The sequence below is a fragment of the Humulus lupulus genome, chromosome 3 (genome assembly GCF_963169125.1).
Source record: "Humulus lupulus chromosome 3, drHumLupu1.1, whole genome shotgun sequence".
NCBI classification, from domain to species: Eukaryota; Viridiplantae; Streptophyta; class Magnoliopsida; order Rosales; family Cannabaceae; genus Humulus; species Humulus lupulus.
In genome coordinates this window covers 222,500,663-222,508,364 of record NC_084795.1, presented here as the reverse complement: position 1 = coordinate 222,508,364, position 7,702 = coordinate 222,500,663, and the positions used below count along the sequence as shown (strand labels likewise).

Genomic DNA, 7,702 nt, shown 5'->3' with positions numbered 1-7,702 from the left:
ATTTATAGCCTGCTAGTACTAGGATAGATCACCAAATACCTTATAACCAGCAGAAAGAGCATAAACAGCTCCAGGCAATAGCACAACCATGTGCTCATTTAAAATGGAAGACTCCTGCATCTAAACAAACCAGTTAATATAACAATGAAGTTAATATAAAGCAGTCAATCTTAAGGTTTGTAACAACAAAATCTATCAGGATAAAAATCCAAATGTGTACCTCATTTAAAGAGGAAGAACGCTAGCAACTTCTGCCAATTCACTATCATAAAGAGACAAGAACCATTGATGAGTCAAGAAAATGTGTATAAAATGCAGCAGACTTGAAAATTTCATAAAAACAAAAACATATAATACATCAAGTAGTAGTCTTACGAAGCACCATTGCCTCCACCGTCACAAAGACAGACTCTTTTCCAATTGGATCAAAATTGTCTAATCTTACCAAACACGCCATAAGTTATACTTACCTTGCTAGTCGTTAAAGCTTACTAAAAAGTACAAAAATTTAATGAGCTTGAAGAGAGGACCAAAATGAAAACTCACCTCAACTAACCCAAAAACTTTCTTGCAAGTAAATTCTTCTTCATATAAATGCATAAAATTATGAATAATTTATTTTTTCCAGACCATGAAAAGAAATTATTTAATTATGTAGAGTTCCTTTAATAAGAACTCCACTAATCCTATGTGTTGTTGCTACATACAAATACAATGCTAATCTACACTAGAAGCAAAATGGTGGTAAGGTTCAATTTTTGCACCTAATATCTGTTATTTTGTAGCTCAGTTGTCCTTGCAATTTCTTGAGTAGTTGGAAGAGGACAATCGGGACTGTGACAGAAAAAAATCAAAAGGTGGAACGACTCTGAAAGATCTTCGAGTAGCATTCGGTGAATCTGATAATAAGGGTTCATAAACTGGATTTCTGTTCTTGGGTTGAGTTATGGACAAAGGAGTAACATCTTTCTCTATTGATCTTGCTTAGGGCTCAATGTTGCCCAGTGACAGAATAGGGCGACCCAAATGTTCAGCCTGTTGAAGCGTACTGATTTTACTTGGTCTGTACGTGTACCGGAAGAACTTTATAGCAAGAATCGGACCCATCCCTGCTGCAACTATGAGCTGTAATAAAAAAAAAGTAAAAATAGTTTCTATTAGTATATAAAACTGCAATGCCAACAATGGCTTTGACTTTGACTTCTCTATAATAGAATTTTTAGGTTACCAACGATCAGATGTTGCATCAAGGAAGAGATTAAATGAAATTTTATTAATTATCTTTTGCAAGTCAAATAGCTAAATATTATGAAACTAGGCCTGGGTCTCTATCATCGACTCCATATTATTGGTTGTAACCTCAAAATTTGAAGCATATATGAAATGGAGTACCGAAGCCATTCTCCATAGTAGGATGGATCGCCTCTGAGAAGACTATCTGGGGTTTCCAATTTTCATGCAAATATAAGACCAAAATGTCCTGATATGTAATCTATAAGCTATCCTATTTTCATCTACCTTTGAAACCCCAGATGCTACTCAGAGACGGGCCATCCTATTGTTAAAATTACTATAAGTCCAAAAGATGGTTGTCTACACAAGCGAAACATAATTGTATGCATCCCTGATGATGGGATGGCGCTGAAGATCCAGTTGATGATATAAAAGCCAATCAAATTTCCCCATATAGCAAGATGTTGTAGTATTGTAAAAGAGCTCCGAGGATCAAAGGAAAATTTAGGCAATCAGGATAAATTAAATAACACTGAATTATACGAATTTTCCTTTGTAGTTCTAAGTAGCTTTCAAGTCAGGGCATTCTAAAAAGAATATTTGAATGTTGTAAGAATACCATTTCAGTGTTTGTTAGATTAAGCAACAAGAAGGCTTTACGAAGAGTCAAATTTGAATCAACAAAGCATACTTAATAGAAAGAAACTTACTTTGTTTCTAATATCATAACAAAAGCCTACAACCAAATACATCCAGAGAGAGCAACCAATGAGATCTCCTCCATCTCACTTTTTTCATAAGCGTAGGCATGTATGCTGATTACAAATACAACAATTGCCTAGACATCAATCAAGCCAGGAATCAGTATCAGTGGATCAAAAGCAACAACCATCTCTATATTTTGAGCAACCAAAGTTTTGGTCAATGTAATGTTTCTCTAAGTAACATCTAAGTTTAAATTCAAGTTTTGTCGAAGTGCTTAAAACTAAATAATTCAGCAGGCCTGAATATAAAAGAACAAAAGAAGCAAAAATAGTTGTTTAGGAGTTTGACTATTTTAAAAAACACAAATCACATGAAAAAGAGATCTTCCAAACCATCCAGCGAATGTGCTAGGATTCAGAAGTCTGTTCCTAAGAATAAAAAAACAAAGTGAAAATTAGCATTTTAGGTTGGATAGTATATTCCCATTGACAATTCTGATGGGAAAAATATCTCAAATAAACATTAAAAATCAAATATGAGGTGAATTATCCTATAAAGAACCTTCCCGCTTAACAATAAAACAAAATTTGTGGATGCTGCATCACTGTTTTTTCACTAAGATCTTTGTCCAGGACACTGACTAGAACAGGAACACTAGTGTAGAAAACATTATAAGCCATCAAGCTAACATAATTAAAAGACTAGTCCCTGAGACACCTGAAACAAAAGAGAAGCTGAAAACATGCCAAAGTTAGTACACCAGGCAATTAAAAAAGAATAATATACAAGATCAGAAGGAATAATGTTTACATGTCAATTATAAAAGATATAAAAGTTGAAAATAAATGGCATTGTCCAGGAGAACTCACAAGATCTGGATGAAACAAACCACCAGAGACTTGTAAAATGAATACTGGGATAGAAATGCTGTACGATTGTATGAGTAACGTCCATGGACAAGTATTAATCTTTTAAGAAACCTAAACTCTGCAAAACAATACAATAATACCAAAACAAATCACTCTACCCTGTTCATTCTGTCAAGTTTCCAAAAAGTGAGAGGAGGGGTTTAGGTATCAACAGCTTACTCCCAATACTATAATCAGCTACTCTTGCTACCTGCAGCCCCTCTCTCCCACTGATTCCAACTCCAATGTCAGCTTGTTGTATCATTCTTACATCATTCCCTCCATCCCCAATGGCCAATGTTCTATAATCACATGATTTTAAAATCTCCACAAGCTGCAAAATAAAGTTAAACGCAATATGTACTTAGGTATTTAACATTTTATGACATCACACGTAGAGTAAGAGCCTTTAAATTTGGAAAACAAGGACAACAAAAAATTAACTAAAAAATAATATGACTAACTTTGTGTTTAGTAGATGTATTAGAGATAATTTCAATTAAGATGTATTAAGACCAGTTAACTATACTAGATAACAAGAGGGTTAATCTGCTAAATCATCAACAATCAATTTTAGGACTCCAAGTGCTCCCCAGCAAAAACTTTTAACTCCAGAAAACATAGTTTTTTAGAAAAACATCTTATATCTTTTCTAGCTTCAGATCATGTCCATGAACTCCAATCCCCATTCAAAAGATAGGAAAGCTAACTATACAGCATACCAGTTTCATACGTTTTATATAGAGAAATATTATAGTTTCCCCAAGGGGATGTCAACACATAGCTAATGTCTACCAGATCCTGGTCATATTAATTTAAATTTTAAAATGTACCATGTATTTAATCACAGGTCCAGTGATAACATATAGCAGGTACTGATAAGGATTAGCTGTGCTTTTTGTGATGGTGTTACCCGACAACATATAGCAGTCCTTGACAATATTGCTAATTCAGTAAAAGATGTTTGATAATGCTTAAGTGCAATTTCAAGAGCCCAACCATCAACAACAAATGCCACATCCTGTTGAAAAGTGAAAAAATAAGAAGACAAACAAGCTCATCAAGATACAATCAAAAAACAAAAAGTAGAGAGAAAAATTCAATAGCTTCTTCACAAAAACATCCCAATATCTACAACAAACATGTACATAACCTTATCAAATACTCCCACGTCCATCACAACAATTAAAAACAACTAGATCCATGGTTTGGAAAAACTTTTGAAGAAGCCTACATTTTGAAACCATTTCAATCTGAGACATGGAAAATAAAAAGTATTTAAACCATCCTTTTTTAATGCTTTCTTATTATGTGCCATTTTACAAACTAAGGCTATGTTTCAATTCTTATGAATCTATGCTTATTAAATTCTTATTTTTTTTCATAATTTTATGATATTTTAAATGTTATTCAACTTACACCTCAATCCAATTCAAAACCTACCTTTCGATTCAATTGAGAAAATTGCCTTCAATCCTGATATAGTTTTTTACAACCTTTGACTAGAAAAATGAAATTATACTTATTAACACTGTAACGACCCAAATTCGCTAATAAGGCTTAAGGGCCTTGATTAGTGTGCCAGGAGGGCATTAATGGAATAATTGAGATTTAATGAGTAATTATATGTTTAATAATGTTTATATGATAACTGATTATATTGTGTGGTAATATGATATGTGATATATGTGAGAACCACATTATTATGTGGACAGGTTCGCTGAGCACGACTCAAGACGATTCTAGGGTCAGATAGTGGGAAAGTCACAGCGGGGGCTTAAGTTATTACTTTGGATAAGTCGGGGGTACTTTTAGATAGCAGGTAGCGATTTGGATTATCTGGTCATGGAAATAAATATATGGAGATATATTTGAGGTTAGGATGTCTAGGCGGGAATAATGGGGGATTTTACCATTTTGGCCACGGGGACGGTTCCGGCACCCTAAACCTCGGGATTAACTTAATATGTGGGATAGACTTAAGGAAGCCTTTAGAAGAAAAACACAAACCGACTTAAACTTAGACTCAGCTCTCTCTCTCTCACGCTTAAGGGAAAACCAAGGAAAGGAACACATAAAAACTAAGGGAAACTAGCTGGAAATTCTGGAATTTGTGGTGAGGATTTGGAGGTTTTGCTCAGGGAAAATTAAGGAACTAAAGCAGGGATTAAGGTAAGCATCTAACTCTATTTTCTGTGGTTGAATTTTAAGTTCTAGCTGGGTTTTAGTTAAGTGTTGAAACAAGTATAGTTTTGATGTTCTAAGGCAGTATTAAGAGGGAAAACTTGGGAGCTTAGCTTGGTGAAGTGATTCTACAGCAAAGGTAAGTTTCAACTCCAAGTTTAGAGGTTTTAAATTGAGTTTGAGTGGCTGGTTTGAGTGTTTATAGCACTTGGGTTTCAGAAATTGAAAGGAGGAGATTAGAGTGTGTTAGGCTGTGTTTTCTTGGGAATTATGTTGTTTAGATCATGCTAAAGGAGTTGGGAATTAATTGGTTAAGAGTTGGGAAGCTTTGGGATGGTTTAAGGTGAGGTTTCAGACTTGGAAGTGGTGTAAATTCTGGGTTCGAAGGGGAGGGTCGCGGCTCTGTTCTAGAGCGCTGCGGCCCTAGCATGGAAAGAAGCCAAGGAGGCTCGGTCAAGGGGGCGCGCCGCGGCGCCCAAGGCAAGGGCTGCGGCGCGTGTGTGGTTCAGTGTGGGAGAAGGTTCTGTTTTGGGGAAGGGTCACGGCTAGGCTTTGGGGGCCGCATCCCTTGGTTGCACACATGAAATTTTGAGGGTTTAAAGCACGAGAGAGTAGTCTAGTGTGCTCGGGTTTGGTTTCACCACCGTGCTTGGTGGAATTTGGAGTCCCGGGAGTTAGTTTTGTAATTGGAAACCTATATTTGAGTATTTATGAAACCCTATACTTTGGTTGTGGCTAGGTGACAAAAGCTTAGGCTCGGGAACAGATCGTGCTTGAGGGGCGTTGCTCATAATTCGATAACCGTTCAGGCTAAAGGTAAGAAAAATGCACCTGGTTGAATATATGTGACGGGACTAAGGGCTCCCTATTATAGATGCTTGAAAAGATGGTATTATGCCATGCAAGCCATTTAGTGAACCAACGGCCTAAGGGTGCCAAGGGTCTCACTAGCGCACAGGGCGCGGCTCGGTCACTGGTAGCCGAGGACAGCTTATTATGCACTGAGCTAGGTTTAAGCGGGCCGAAGTCAGTGGGTTAAACAGAGGGTGCGGCCTAAGTCGTCGGCCCTGAATATTATGTGATATGAATGTTATATGTGATAGAATGTATCTTGTATTGGATTGTATATGCTGAATATCTGTTGTGGATTATCTGATGGGTAAACATGCTTACTGAGCTATTTGTCTGTGATCATTGTTTGAGTTATCTATGATGTTTTCTTGCTGGGCCTTGGCTCACGGGTGCTACATGGTGCAGGTAAAGGCAAGGGCAAGTTGGATCAGCCCTGACTGGAGAGCTCAGCGAGCAGAATGTACATAGCCAGGTGCTCGACCGCCACAGTTGAGGTCTAGGCAAGGACATGGAACTTGAAGACTGTCTGTTTTGCCAGTGGTTACTCATGTACTTTTGGGAGACTGTGAACTTTCTTTAAGTTCATTTTTGTATGGGATCCCAAGTTTACCACAGTATAAATAAAAGAAATGAGTTTTTGAGACCAAAACCTTTTTAACTTTAGTTCCTACATGTTTAGTGACACGATTTCAAACTAATGACTTGATTAGCAAGTCCTGCACCTTTATAAGTACACAGTGTAGCGGTCTTGGCTATCCAGGGCGTTACAAACACACAACAGAGTGAGCTTGAAAGAAACTTAAACTGTCTGATATAAGTATAACAATGAACTTTTTTCAACATTTTGATACAACCTAGAATGTTAATAATGGCAAAGATAATCTAAAGTTGATTTCTCACAACTAGGAGCTATATAAAATACCTTAGGTTCTGAAGTTGTAATCCTCATTGTAAGTAAAACTCTCTCTAAACTTCTGCCGACTTTATCTTCTGTTTTGCCATTAATTAATAGAAGCTGTCCTTTTGGCTCTGTCAAGTCAGAAAGCATAACATAAAGCAAATAATATTTAATGAAAATTGATAATATTAAAGAGAGGGAAGAAACATATCCCTTACAAATCTATGGAAGGCAACAAACTCAAACCATTAAATTAAGAAATAGAGCCAGGTAGAACACACCATAGCAAGTTAAAGTCACCTCTCTATTTAAGCCACACAAGTCAATCTTTAGCCCCAATTGTCACAACCCAATACTTTTTTGTTATTTTTCCAATTACATAAAGGGAATTGCAGAAAGAACTAAAATTATGAAAGAAAAAAAAGACACCAAAAAAAATAAAAAATCAATCAAGTGAAAAAGTTAATAAAGTATTTGGAGCAAGGTAATTATCTGAAACAACTAGAGACATTATGGCCAAGTGTCAATCTCATTTCAGATAATATACTCGATTCTCCTTTGCTTTGCTTCTTCATTACATTTATCTAATATTTAGCCTATGTGCTTATAGTATATATACAGAGAGGAGGGGCGGACGGAGAAGGAAACCGATTTGCAAATTATAGAGGGACACTCTAAGAGACAAATTTGTATTATATGTAAGGAAAATTGGAATGAAGAAAATTACATAGAAAAAATCAAACCACGCTTCAAAACAAGATATTCACATCCATCTCAATTCGTTATGACCAGTTAATTCAATCCAAGACACAAAGAAAGAAGAGAGCTGACAGAACCTGTTGGAGGAGTCCCTTCCTGTGCCGCTGCTAGTTAGAGAGAGCGAGCCGAGAGCCTATTGGAGAAGTCACCGTCGGTGGGTGCT

At 36.5% G+C, this 7,702-nt stretch overlaps 1 long non-coding RNA gene and 1 pseudogene across 1 annotated transcript; both read right to left on the bottom strand.

Moving 5' to 3' along the window:
- Positions 1-1,598: 1,598 nt before the first annotated feature.
- On the bottom strand, positions 1,599-2,362 carry LOC133821534 (uncharacterized). The gene is made up of 3 exons (XR_009887653.1): positions 2,309-2,362; positions 1,944-2,071; positions 1,599-1,716 (listed from the first exon to the last, which is right to left on the bottom strand). It is a non-coding gene; the product is annotated as an uncharacterized LOC133821534 (long non-coding RNA).
- A 144-nt stretch (positions 2,363-2,506) lies between these two features.
- Positions 2,507-4,023, bottom strand: LOC133825417 (phospholipid-transporting ATPase 2-like; annotated as a pseudogene).
- Positions 4,024-7,702: the final 3,679 nt, after the last annotated feature.